Here is a 15,568-nt window from a genome sequence, read left to right as displayed (position 1 = left end):
AGGACGGCGGACTCTTTCTGAATTCAATCAAACACAAGCAAAGCTGTCTTATTCCTCGGGGCCGATTTATAAGGAAATCTCATTTTGAAGATGTAATAGGATTAGATAGGAGAACGTCTGTAGCGTCTGAGCCTTTTTTGCCATTAACGCGATTTCAAATGAGGCTTGAGTCCATTGCCGTGCGGTACAGCGCAGTGCTGCGCGATTCATCATCGTCAATATCAATCATCATCAATACATATAATAAAATTGAAGAAAGGCCAAATTTGTACATTAGATATATTTTTTAATTCTTCATGGAATATACTTAGTTACTGATATAGATGATGAAAATATAGTTTTGGAAATTTTTGTCTGTCTGTCTTTTGAAATTTGGTACCTTATATACCGGATTACATCTTAGAAACATTTCATTCCGGTAAATGGTCAGGTTTCCGTAGGATGAATCAAAAAAGCCTCGGAATCCCGGGCTAACATCTTATAGACATTTCATTTCATTCCGGAATATGAGGGGTCATTCATCCCGGTAAATGGTCAGGTTCCCGTAGGATAATTGAAAAACTAATTATGATCTGAATCAAAAATTCCTCGGAATCCCGGGTTAACATCTTATAGACATTTCATCCCGGAAAATGAGGAGGGTCCTGTAGGAAAATTAAAATAACAATCCACGGAGCCGATTTACTTAAAATTTTTATAGAAAATAACGGTAATAGTAAATACAAAAAATGTTTCATTTACGTTTGTGGTTAATAAAAAACCGGGACGTAAAACGTCATGGAAAATGGGACGGCACGCGTTGCAGAAAGCGGGAGTGGGAATAGGAGCGGGAAATGGGAAGGAGATACGTAGTAAGGAAACGGGACGGGACACTTTGCGAAAAACATGATGGCACATAATATGTAGGAAACGGTACGGGATATCTACATTACATAGCAGAAAGCGGGATTGGACACGTTTGCGAGACACTCAACGGGAAATGGAACTAAAGATGAGAAAAAATGCGAATTTGAATCATATATGTTTACTAGTCTTGCAGAGTACGCGATAAAAAATGACTGAGATTTTGCTATGAAATTCACGCAGGCGAAAATAAATATAGGTAGACGATTTTGTTGATCTATTATTCTAATAAATTAATGTTATTGTTTACATTAATGGAAAAAATAGGATAATTAGACGTCTCCTATCTAATTCTGAACAAAGTACAAAAACTCTTAATAGGTTGGAGGTGTTGTTCTATAAATAAGTACCTATTTGTTCTTATTTTACAAATTAAGTTTTTTTTTAACATTTTCTCAGAAAACAGACTTAATTATTTTCTCAATATTTTTTGACATCATATCATTTTCTACTTTCTTATTCATATATTTTGAATATGGAATCCAAAACAATATTTTAGTAGAGTAATAATGAATGAACTTGCAAGCAATGTTTTACATTACCCATCATATTTGCGCGCTGCGGTGGTGGAGTGTTGGCTTTAACTAAATCATGGCGGCCACGTGGAGTGTGGTGAGGCGCACGGGTCCGCAAATTTCAATTTGAAATGATTTCGTGTAATTCGGAAATTTAGCCAATACTGATATAATGGCTAATGTATCTACTCTACGCTTATATATGTATATAATACCTCTTGCTAAGCTTCCATAGATACCGTTTTAAACTTAGCTAAATTTTCTATAGACTAAAATATATTATGGCTGATGGTCATGGTCATTACGTGGAATTTAACAAACATAATAGCTTTCTGGGCAATATTAAGAAAGTGGTTGCCAATGCCTTTTTCTATTTCACACACTAGATCATAAACTATCAACTATGCTGTCCTTGCACGCGCATTCAGTATGCAAGATGAGCACTGAGCAAAGATTCTTATTGAGTTTCCGTGCAACCTGAAAAGCGGAAAGTTCAACGTGCAGAAACTTCAATAAATGTTCAAAGTGAAATTATTAACTTACTTGTGCGACTATATCATAATACATGCTGGATTGTATTGTGATTGCGTCGCAAAAGAGTTCAATACTCGTGCAACTATATCTTGCATTTCTGAAGTTTATTTGTTCTTGCTTTCTCTCATTTGTGTTCCCGGTTTCATTAGCGGCTATGAAGTCCGAAACTGAAGCCCTGATTCACCTAAAAATAAACCTTCAAGTTTTGAAGATTTCACTGTGATTTCACACACATTTTACTCCCGGTCACTTGATTGGACGTCAAGCCTATAGTAATGATGTTGCCATCTATCAAAGCTCCTCAAGAAATACCTTGCCTTGTACGATATTCACAAGAGGATATCCTCTTGTGGATATCGTACAAGGGGGAACCTTCTAGGGAACCACATGTAGAAAATTCTGAAATCGATTTGTTTTCTCCTCAGAAGTAATTCGGCGTAATCAAAATTCGCAACAAACACGTTCCCTTCATCTGTTATCGCATTACCCGCGATTTTGAGACCCAAGGGCATCACGGGAAAACAGGAAAAATATTTAATCAGTGTATTGCAATTATCTCAAGCTGATATTGTGATGTCGTTTTAATTCCTCCCTTTATAATGTTTGTGGTGTAATAAAGGCAAATTTCGGATACTGTCCGTCCGGAATTTCGGAAACGTCCTGAATAGAGCAGCAATCGCCAATCAACTTGTGTATAAGTAAATAACCTAATAATGTGTATCTAATACCAACATTTACAAATAAAAACTTTACTCATCAAATGAGCTCTAATATTTTCCCTGTTTTTTCAACGAACCAATTTGGCGCTCTTTTTTATTTTATAGATATTATTATTATATATTTATTTTATGTATTTTATATTATTTGTTTTACAATGTTTTTTTATTATTATTTATAGACTTGGAAAATAAACACGATATTTTTGACAATACACTCAACACACTGCAATGTTAAATGCTTTCACCCTCACAACCCTATGGATATGAAGACCATTTTCGTGTGATTATTATGTTCTTCCCAGTCACCCTACAAATGTGCTGACCATATTTTTTTACGAACGGACAATAGTTCGCAGGTCGTGACGTCAGCGGGCACATTCCGCAGTTATTGCGAGGTCAGAATGTCGAAGGTATGCCCGTGAGCCGAATGCTTGAGCCCACTTCGTCAAAACTATGTCGGGTATTTATTTAAACTGTTATTTTAACTCTGGATAAGTAGGTTTCAAAATAGTTTACATTTTGAAAATAAAAATGATATATGTAAACCATCCACAGAAATTAGTTCGTTTTATAACTTTGGATTAATATATTTTTAACCAAACCAACATCCCAAATAGATTGAAAAGAAAAGTCAACATAACCCCTTCATAGCAAAGGCTTGCAAAAGTTGAATGTGTATTGTCGGCAGCCCATAACCTTATAACTGTTATCATAGACTGTTACTTTGAAGTGTCTGTCCGGACAAGACGCCGGACATGACGACGGACGTCCGGCGAGGTTACCGGGTAAAGCATAGGATGGTAAGGTTACAACGTTATGTCACTTTTATGTGGCAAGTTGTTGCTGGAAGTTAGAAGTTATAAGTTTTAAAATATTTTTCAGTTAGTACTTGTATTTTACAATAGATAGATCTTTGTGTCATAACACAGTTACTTGATAAACGGCGCTTTGGGTGCTCTTTATGACAATTTTTCTTGGTAATTTCAGCTTCAACTATTAGTTGGTGTGTATTTCAGAAGGTATTATTTATTATCTTCACACATTTTTACTCTCTATGCAGATTTCATTAGCCTAAATTAATTATTAATTAGTTAGAACGCGCTAATAACTAATAATAATTACAAGAAGCCCAATTAAAAAAATAACTTTCGACGTATGATACAAAATTACAATGCGAGAACAGGATCATTGACTCACAGAGCTGCAACATTTTCGCATTACTCAGTATAAGTTCTGCTTGGCGAACTCTTCATTCCCACCTACAAGCCTCCAACGATTGCGTTGACACAAAAGAAATGGAAAACCGTTTAAACATAATCACGTGAAGCGCATGATATTGTGTGAGCGCGTTTGATCCCGTCCTCAGAACAAACTGATGTCGAGCGTGCGCAGATATCAATCATCCTTATGGGAATCTTTGTTGGTGGTCTATACACGTATATCAGGAAAGAGGAGGTGCTGGTGGCCAGTAGACGAATTTGTTCCAGAGGGAGGGGTATTATTACTTGCCTATTTTTCGACTTAATTCAAGCTTCTGATAAAACTTTCGCAACTTCTGATTAAAAGTTATCAAAATGCCCTGGCGACTTCTAACCACTGAAATCTTCCACTGAATATTACAACATATCGATAAGAATAAAGTACCTCAGTTTTTGAGCATTCTTGACTCCATTTTAATATCAAATTTCACAAATTATTATTTGTGAAATTTGTGAAATTTGATATTAAAATGGAGTCGTAAAGTATAAAATTACAGGTCTTTAACATTTCTATCAATAATTTGTATATTAATTCAGTTTAATTCAAATAGTATGGATTTACTTTCATTTCAACTTTATCTAGTCTTTTATTTTATCTCATTTTGATGTTAAAAATGCCTTATCTCCTAGTTTCAGTGTTTGCAATAGATAATATCAGCGATTGAACCCGTCTATTTTAGGATGGCTTACAAGCTTGTGCAAACATTATCACGTCTGTCACTCTCATGGAAATTGTCATATTTTTATACGCTTTTATTTGAATTATCTTTATTGTACAAAGAACACATGCGAAAAGTACATACATAACAGGAATAAATATATTGAACATACATATGAAATTGGCGTTTTGTTGTATTGGCCACTGTAATCACAAATTTCTCCTCTTTGGTTAGGAATTCCAAATTCAAATTCATACAGCTATTTACACATGTATTCGTGTTTCGTTAACCGCCATTCATTTGTTTTTTTTCTTCTGATTTTCTTAAATAATAGACCATGACCAACCATATCAAGGGTCTCTTCCAGTGAACCAGCGATAGTTTGAGAGTATATGTACCTATATGAGATATGTATTAGTAAATGGAAATATAAACCACCATTTAGTAACTTCGTAAAAAGAAAAGTTAGTAATCTATGGAAGGTTTAACCTTCCCTTAATTACTAACTTTTCTTTATTGCATGTGGGATCCGTTTCCTCATCTAATCAAATGCAATATATTATGATAAAGGAAGTTTATATGACTGAAATGCAATCATAAAATAATATGCATAAATCACCTAAATTCCATTATTTTTAGAATTCTGATCATGTTTTTAGCAGATTTTTTATTAACGACATATTTTTTGTATCTCCACATCATTTTACGCTTAAATCGATACTTCATCAGAAAAACCCACAAAATTGTTAATTTAATTGAAACCCAATTCAAGGGTGCTCCGAGCCGTCACTCGTGTCTTTGATGTTGTAAATGTTATATTACATTATATTTTTACAAGGCGCCCGGTAATCAGCTTAGTAACGTTCGTGAATTTTTTACATCAATTATTTCTGATACGAGTACCTACGTTATTGGTATGGTTTTTTTTTCTTTTTTCACAATACTTTATTATTGTGGATGTTGCTACCAAAACTATAGTTAAAATTGTTTATGTATCTCCTAAATGAAGATGATTTCGACCGATTCACCGGCTTTATAGTTTATAATCGACATGCATAAAATTTGTTACAAATATTGTCTATTTCAAATTGGGGGGAGTCTCGACCGAGTAGCCGTCGCGAAAGGACGTCCCTTTAGCTCCGAACGCAGACAATAGACCGCGCAACCAGATGTTGAAAGTGTTTGCAGATGTTGAAAGTGTTTGTGACCGTACCTATACTCACTTCCAATTTAACCAAATATTTAACAAATCTATTATTAGTCCAAGCGCGTTCGGGTTCACTTAAATTAATAAATATTTAACAAAAAAGTGCATTTGGCGATTTTAGAGCGTAGTGAATTAGTTTGAGATTTTAGTGTTACCTAAACATATCATTTATAAGTATCTAAACAAAACAGCTCCAATGCTGTAGACTTCGTAAGTGAACCTGCAGCCTGCCAACACTACACAAGCTGAAAAACACGGGTGAGAGCGTTCCATGTTATAAAATATCCCCCTTCATAAATATATCTTTACCTAGAGCTATATACTTAACCCATAACGTAAACAAACCCTTAGCGTAACAAGTTCTCCAAGTAGCCAACAAAAAAGCAACTATACTTCAAAGAAATAATCTTGTCCCACCACTTGAATCCTGCAAGGTCAGTGCCAAAATCAAATCCAAAATACACATTCGTCTTTACTTATGTATAGATGTACTGCTTTATTTGTTTGCCAGATTAAGTAAAATAAAACATGAACCTGTTCTAGTGTTGTAATTTAATAGTTCAAATATTATATAAAAGAAATAAATAGACAACGCGCGTTCGGGTTCATTTAAATACATAAATATTGAATACAAAAAAGTGCTATTGGCGTATTTAGAGCGTGGTGAATTTGTCTGAGTTTTAGAGTTACATGTAATACCAACAAGCCAACAAAAAGCAACTATATTTCAAAGAAATAATCTTGTCCCACTGCTTGAATACTACAAGGCAGTGCCAAAATCAAATCAAAAATACACATTAGTCTTTATTTATGTATATATATATATATATTATGTATTGTACTGTTTTACATGTTTCCTAGACTAAGTAAAATAAAATATAACCTGTTTTTTCAAAGAAAACCTCAAAGCTATAAGATAAACAAAATGAAAGAATTCCGGTAGCAAATAAAGGCATCCCAGATAAAATTTAAGACAATTAAAAATATTTAAATCACAACACATAATATACTTCGATAACGAATATAAAACGAAGATAAAAGAGTCTCGTCACGCTTATAACTCATATGGCACCTCAGATATTCCGCCAACATTTGTCTTAAATAACCTAATATTACATACTTATTCTATAACCCAACATAGAACATACCGATAATTCCAAACAACATTCCTAGGCGCAACTCGCCCTTGCAACAATAAAAAAAAAAGGCCCAATATAAAAATAAAAGATAAGAAATTAGAAAGACGCCATTGAAACCAGGAAACACAACAAACACAATAGCTAACACGTAGAACAAAAACAAATCCACAGCTGCAAGCCATAAATGAATAACATCGTCTGACTTGACGCAAACCATAAATTAAAACAAAGCAATTGATCCCTACAACAAAAAAAGGCATGAAGGTTACAATTTATTACAAAATAGAAAGCTAGCAAAAAATATACCCTATTACGCAAACGACTCTATAGACAAAGGAACCCCGAGCATTATAAACCTTTATTACCTACCTAACAAACTCACCAAGTTGGCACAACCCAGAGATTTACATTCGACGTTATAATTTAATATTGGCATTAGGTACCACAAACCAAACTTCATAACATATTCAACTAAAACTAATACATTTTTCTCCACAGCTGTTTTAGAAATTAAGCTCTTTTTACAGCATAGAAATATGGAGATATACGCAGACACCATAACAAAAATCCCAGGTGATGGTAACTGTCTATATAGAGCAATCGCATACCAAATCAACGATCTGTTTGGTATTACATTCGACCATCTAGCAATCCGACGCGACTTAGCTAAGTACGTTGAGGATAATCAACACAACGATAACATACACCAAGCTATTAGGAGTAACCTAAATGACACACTAACAGATCTACAGACTCAAATCAACAAATACCTACAAGCTCAATATAAAGAAGGTACCTGGGGTGGGACTGATATATTGATAGCAGCAGCTGAATACTACAGCATCAACGTCAAAATCTTCCAAGGCTATCCGCTAAAAGAAACAATACAATTCAGCCCGAAAAATAATGACGCAGCAGGTTGCATAGGCCTGATATTTAATGGAAATCATTACGACTGCTTCAAGAATCATTTGGGCGCTTCTTCACTAAACCCCACACAAAAGACAGAAAGCTCAGACGAATGCACCCCGGAAGAAATAACTGACGAAACCGGCTACAGACTAATAAGACCGAAGCCTCATTACACAACTATAAAACAAATAGACAACATCAATATCGCTACATGGAACGTAAGAGGCGCAGCGACCTTAAACAAAAAAGCAGACATTGACTCGATACTAGAAGATAAATTGATTCACATTGCATGCCTACAGGAAACCCACTTAAAAACAGGTTCTTACAAATCTAAACACTACCTCTGGTCTCTATGTGAAAACCGAAAAAGGGGATTAGCCATCCTAATCAGAAAAAATTGCGGTCTCACAATAAAATGGACAAAATCAAACACAAACAACATGGCAGCGCTAATCTACCTAGATAACCAAACTACACTATTTATAGTTAATATACGTGTCTCAAACTCAACGTCAGCGGCAACAAATGATTTAGCTAAATTCATACATTATAATACTGGGCGACTTCAATGCACACGTCGGCTACCAAAACCCAAAGACACGGCATAATCCAAAACAAATAGGTAAAAACCTGCATCACAAAACTACAAACAACAACGGTGAAATCATGACAGATCTATTAAGAATGGGAAACCTCCGACTGGACACATCTTTCGGCCGCAATAGTTGTAAAACGACATACAGATCCGGCCGCAATATTTCACAAATCGACCACATTATGACCCAAGCTAAAACTCCACCATCATTTAACTATATAAAAGGCGAATACTTACTACGAATATTAATACGCCACTTTCGGACCTTAAAATCATCTGGGGCAATCTAAGACCTTTAAATAGAAATACCAACAAGACCCACCAATTTAATACTCAAACAACAACACCCAAAAACAAGGAGCTAAACACATTTAAATATAAATCGCTAGATTATGAACTACTTCAAAGTAAAGGCACAAAAGAAAGATACCAAACGGAAGTAATTGAACTTTTAAATAAAAGACAGCAGAACAAAATCAAAGCCAATCTTTCCTGGGAAGAAATAACAGGAACTATGAAAACAGCAGCCACGAACATCCTGAAATTTTATCGGAAATATTCCAGAGATATACAGGTTAGCTCTAACAAAACTACAAAAAGCAAAATGCTTGAAAAACTAGCGGCCCTCTGACCCAATCCACCAAAAAATCCTGAAAAAGTGCAGATATCACCTACAAGCAATAGAGGTCGCCGAGGAACAAGAAAAATATCGTGCATTCTTCAGTGACCTATTAACTAGACACCCCTCAGTAAGAATGAAATTCACATGCGAATTCTATAGAAATCATAAGCAAACAGAAAGACGCCGACTAAAGCAGACTTTTATTCCTATGTCTAAATGGGAACAAGTACTGGCAAAAACAGAAGGACAAATCATAGAAGAATTGACAGGCGAAAACGCAAAAAAAAGAACTAGGCGCGGAACCTACACTATAAGAAATCGAAGGAATAATAAAAAAAAATGCGCAATAAAACAGCCCCGGGAATAGACCAAGTCGTAACAGAATGATACAAAGCCAACCCAGAAGAGCTAAATTTAGAAATTCTAAACCACATTCGAACTGCATGAAAAAAAAATCATACTGCCATCCTCATGGACTCAGTCGATTCAAGTGCCACTCCCTAAAAAAACTAACCCGAAACAGGTAAATGACTACAGACGTATATCAATATGTAGTAAGGGATACAGAATTTATGCAAACCTTTTACTAAAACGACTGGACGAAACAATTGAAACAATAGACAACTACCAAGCCGCCTTTCTAAGTAATCGCTCCACGGATGACCACATGTTCACCTTACTAGTCTAGAACAAATAAATCCATGACAAATCGAATCATAAAAGCCACTTTGAATGAATCTACATGCATTAAATGGTTCGGACAACAAACCAAATGGATAAAAAAAGGTAAGGGTGTCAAACAAGGCTGTCCCATATCACCAAGACTCTGAACAATAGTTATGGACGACGTCTTCAAAACACTAGCGGAAGAACTACCTTATATAAAAATTAATCAAGATGACAAAATTCAACTACCAATTATTCTAGCCTTCGCGGACGACGTAATCATAATATCAAATGATATTCAATAATTAAACGAAATTTTTGTAAAGGCCACAAGTCTATTAAAGTCAGTAGGTCTTACAGTAAACGATACAAAAACGAAATTACTAGTTCGCGACCCACTAAACATAAATAACAGGAACTTTTTTGTACTGGGAGAAACTACTTTATCTCCCGTTAAAGAAATTAGGTATCTAGGGACCTACATCTCACCTGTACTGAACAGGAATGGTACAGTAAATGCCCGCTGCAAACAAGCGATCAAAAATTCGAAGACTCTACAAAAATTTATTTAAGAGTTCCCGCATGCAAGGGAAAACAATAAAACTTCTTTACAAAATGGTGATAGAACCAACTATGACCTACGGCCTCAAATGCGCAGCACTAACAAAAGCGAATCGCTCAAAACTTAGAAGATACGAAAGAATGATTTTACGCGACATGCTAGACAATGCAGGCCCCGCACATATGTACAGCAAGATACACGACATTCTGGATGGAAAAACTATTACAAAAAGAATCAAATGCCTTCGAATGTGTTACTATGGACACATACTACGACGCAGAGACCCACATCTACTACACGCTGCATACAAACATGAAGCAAAAAATCGTAAAATAGGTCGACCTATTTATACCTGGAAAAATTCCCTACAACAGGACATGGAATACTATAAGAAAAGCCCTTCAGAGTGGATAGAGCTCGCAACAGACAAGAAAGAACTCATTTCAGCGGCTAGAGAAATATACAAAATGGACGAAACGGACAGCGAAATAGAAAACGACGAAACCGTCACCAACACACACAACGAAGTCAGCGAGGAAAACGAAACACACCAACGCTCTCCTCCATCGAATAACCCGTCCTCCTAAATTCCAATATTGGCTACAGGCTGCATAGTCGGTTGATTGTGGTCGACCGGTTGCGGCTAGTCGACCGTCCTCTCCCATCCCAGAGCGTGTCACTCCTTATAAAACCGTGCCCCCTGGTGTGGGGTCGTGGGTCTGGGCTTGTGCGACGCCACCGCTTCCACCCAGCAAGGTAGCGGTCGCTGGGAACGTCCTCTGATACCTCGTATTGACAGCAAAAGTAAGCGAGCTCGACGCTGTTTTGTTGGCAAGGTGAAGCATGTAGACGAAGGACGTATATTCCAGCAAACGTGACTTTGATGGATGGAAGCAGCGTCGCATAGGTACGGCCAACGGCCTGTATTCGGTTCGTCCGTTTCAGCTTCGAGCTGGCTGGGTGTGGTGCATATGTTCATGTTCATGTTCAATATTGTCTATTTCAAATTGGGGACAGTTTAAAAGCGCAAGCGAAACCATGTATGGGGACGAAGATAGATATCTTCCGAACGGCAATCACGGGTGCGGCAGGTCTGGCGGCGAGCCAGCGCTTCACGTGTTGCAATAAAGGGAAATAGATAGCCCTGCATCATGAAATATTAGCGTGGCAGAGAAATCACAATTTAATATTTTAATACCTTTAAGAATGGCTGCGGAATTTTGCATATAATATTCTACCACGCGTACCAAATTACATACAAAATCTGTTTAGGAAATTTTGCGCGATTGACAAAAGAACACATCAACATTTTCTAAGACAGAGTTCTGTATAGAGATAGAGAACTAACTACACTGACAGACACTGACAGGTATTGAATTCATTCGAATGATGTAAACATAATGTAATGATAAAACCCAAAATCTAAGTATATGGCGAAGATGGCAAGGAGAACCGAGCCTAAATGAAATTTCACAAGGCTAGACATGATTTACGCACGTACTACATTCACGTCAAATATGATTGATCAATTCTAGATCTTAAACTTCAATGAAACAAGCCGTGCTCTCTACAGCGTTTAATTTAATGAGAGCTAACATCATCCATCAGCGAATCGCCAACATTTGCACTTTGTCGAACAGATCCACAACAACGTATAAATCAGGTTAGTTCCGCTTTATCTAGCGAGTAATGCACTATTTGATCACCCAATATCAGACTGTACTTTACAAATACGTTTCAGCTACATTCACATTAAAATTTATAGCTTTATGGTAGTTATAACAATTATAAAATCAAATTTCACTAGATTATCCATAAAAAGATACAATTGTGTATGGTTAATTTTTTTTGGCCATTGCCTATTCACTCATTCATCGATGTTAGCGCAAAATTTTTCGGATTGCCAATTATTTTGAAAATTGTAATCATTAAATAACTGTACATTATCAAGTATCTTTTATAAGTGTCTAAATTACATTATAACATGTATTTTAATTTGTCCATCGGACCCGTGATACACGCGTACAAGGTTGTCTAATACGGAGGATGGCATCGAAACACAATTTGTAAAATCGTTAGAAATTACTTTTTCTATTTTTTATACAAGTATTTCTGCAAACAATTTTCGCCTCACGTCATCATCAGATTACTCTGGCAATCTCCAAGCTGCTCGTATAATCCCAAAGAGCTGGCTCGTTCATTTGGATTATAGCTGTTTCGATCTTTGTTCCGATAACGGAAACTGTTCGGACCCTAATTATACTATATATGTTAACAGTTTCAGTGCTTTTGTGCTTTTAAATTGCTAAGGGTTAACGATACGGAATATTTAGGAGAAACTTGCTGCTTGTATGTTATTCCATTCTTATATAAAGTAATAGTTATAATTATTGATTTGTTTTATGACAAAGGATCTGTTATAATAATGGAATAGAATCCAATAACTCGTAACCGTCGTAAGTACTTATTATTTTAGTAAAAGAATATGAAATACGGTAAACTTCCGTTTCACTTTCAAAGTATTACGGCGAAAAAAGTGTAGGTCTTTTTCTCCTACCTCCTCACAAGATGGATCTACTGCACTAGACTATATCGATGTCACATTATATACGTAAGTTGGCTTGAGTTGTCATACGCACGCGCTGCGCGTAGTCTCTCCAAGCTGCAACTGCATACATCTTTTGTGAAAAAAGGTCTTAGAAAGCAAAATTTAAGGCACGTCACGTGACAGCAATTCTAAGTACACAACCGGCGGCCCGTGAAACAGTGAGTATAGTGAGTGACGTCACGCACCAAGCGCCGGCTTACGAAGATTTCGCGTCGAACGCAGGATTACGTGGACAGGGGTGGATTACGAAGGATCGCTACGCTGCGAATGAAAATGAAGTGAAAATACACCATAACTAGAAGACCACCGTTTTTGTCCTGACTCCAGTTAACTTTGACGTTTACTTTAACCTGTGCAAAACAACGTAAGTAAGCTATTTTGTATTATCGGCGGCGGCGCGCTGGTTACAATTAACATGAAAGTTGTCTGGAGCGCATGTAGAACTCTTAAGTTCCAAGTATTAATAATAAGATATATTATTATATTTTTAATTGAGTACTTTTATTAGTACATACATGTACATGTAAAGTAAGTACTTTTGAATTTCAAATAATTTTCCAGTTCAGTCTGTATTTACATAAATACATTCAATGAGAATTGTATTGTTTTCAAACTTTTCTGTCATCCTCTTTGTGTAAATTTTTCCTTTCTTGTAGTTGATAGGAAATCTTTAATGTGTCGTTTGATCGAGATAACGCCTCTTTGTGACATTCATTCACTTATTTGTGATCCGGATTATCCCCGATCCGTGGCGTCACTCGTCAGTCGTGTGATTGCTGAGTCGGCAATGGTTTTGTTTATTCGTTGGCGAACGATTGTAACTATTGCTTATATTCTATAAACAAGTTTTTTGAAAAACTAGAAAGTTGCCTTAATTTTGATATATTATGTCATTAAAAACCCATTTAGTTGCTTGGAAGATATACGTATAAAAGAATATTACATCACATACACACAAGACACGTCTTTCTTCTTATTGAACGAGATGGCAACAGCAGAAATGACTGAACTTAGTTTCTTGAATTTTAGAAATATTAGTTTGAAATAACAAAATAAGTAATTGAATTTATGTATCATTTCTGACCTAACGAATATATTCAGGAAAGAACACGACACTCGTAAATACAAATTGTATCACGACATTGTCCGAAACGTCTTTCTTATTACGTACGTGGTGCCGGTGCCCACATGCTGTCGTTCATATAAAACCATAATAACAAATATGAGTTAGAAAAGTGTATCCAAGTTTTCTGACATTGTTCATGACTATAATTAGTAAAATAAATTACATCATTAAATAAAATACTCATTAGTATTATATCATTGTTCAGCGTTTGGTAGAAAATTATTAATTATATATTCTTTGTTATTTATTTTAATAATTTAATCCATAATCGCCCTGCAGGCGGTTCGTATGTGGCGCCAAAATATGGCACTAAGTACACTTGTGGCGCCCTCTATGAGCCACTCACGAGCCGGCAGAGCGGCGCGGACGCGCACGTAGAACGCTCGATTCGAAATTCAAAAAACAATAGTTGAATCGACGCCATCGCTGCAGCGGCGTGCCATTTCGAGATCTGCTGACCGTGCGAAAATCACTGAGGTTCTTATTTCTAATTTCGCGAATGATTGCGTCTGCTCTACAATTTCCAAAATGCCTTGGTGTTGTGGTTTCCCTAACTTAGATTTGGTGTGTGCATTGAACAGGCGATGGACCCGAGGCGATGCCCTCGTAGCTCGGTGTCGAGGATGTGGCAACACGATCCTGCTTCGAGAAAGGTTCCTTTTTCGTGTTTTGTTTGCTATCAGACTTTCAGGACTTTATCAAATTTGCGTGACAATTTATTTTGTGGTTGTGTGATCTCATGTAACTTTTTCACGCTATTAGGTCGCTAGTAGATGATTTATATTCAAAAGCAGTTCGCAGTCTTAAATGTACATAAATGTCATCATCGTACTTAATTACTTTATTAATCGCCTTCGTAACTTTTTTTTCGTTTTTCGACGTAAAAATAAATTGCGCATTATTTTATTATGTTCGAATTTTAAAAATTCGCGAAGGTCATTTTCCCGCTTAGTGCCGCGCGTCCGCCGAGCGGCCCTACCATTGCTCGCTCGCATTTCAATTTTAATTTATTTGCCTATTCGTTTTACGTTCAGTTTCAACTTACACACAGCTTCATGAAGAAAGGAAATTTAGGAAAGTAAAGTGTAATTATGATAACATGCGAAGAGTATTTATTAGTAAATAAATGTATTAGTAAATGTTTTTGATTTTGGATCAATAGCATGATTCTTTATTAACTGATAAACTAACTGTACATCCTTCTAATAATTATTATTTTACGGCCAAACGAAGTTAAACGATTAGCGTCTTGTACTGTTAAACATGAAAAAGATATACATACTTATACCAATGTACATAATTTACGCAGGTGGTGGTTACGATTCCCTAAATCAAAAATATATTTTCACGCGTGATTATTCCATTCACCCTCCATCAATTTGTATAACGTTTACCTACTACAAATATTTTGCGTCGTTGGTTTTCTGAGAATCTGTTTCTGAAATAAGAAAAATACTCGAACAAACAGAAAATATAGCCATAGCAAACAATTTAACTCACTAAAAATACAATTCTGTTATAAGCTTTGACTTGTGTTTA

The 15,568-nt window shown here is 36.0% G+C and overlaps 1 long non-coding RNA gene across 2 annotated transcripts in view; it reads left to right on the top strand.

Moving 5' to 3' along the window:
• LOC128669648 (uncharacterized) overlaps nucleotides 1-15,568 on the top strand; it is a 291,537-nt gene that overhangs the window by 152,136 nt on the left and 123,833 nt on the right. The window lies entirely within an intron of this gene.

Source organism: Plodia interpunctella, chromosome 4 (assembly GCF_027563975.2).
Source record: "Plodia interpunctella isolate USDA-ARS_2022_Savannah chromosome 4, ilPloInte3.2, whole genome shotgun sequence".
NCBI classification, from domain to species: domain Eukaryota; kingdom Metazoa; phylum Arthropoda; class Insecta; order Lepidoptera; family Pyralidae; genus Plodia; species Plodia interpunctella.
The sequence above is the reverse complement of the archived record's forward strand: the minus strand, read 5'-3'. Positions and strand labels throughout refer to the sequence as shown.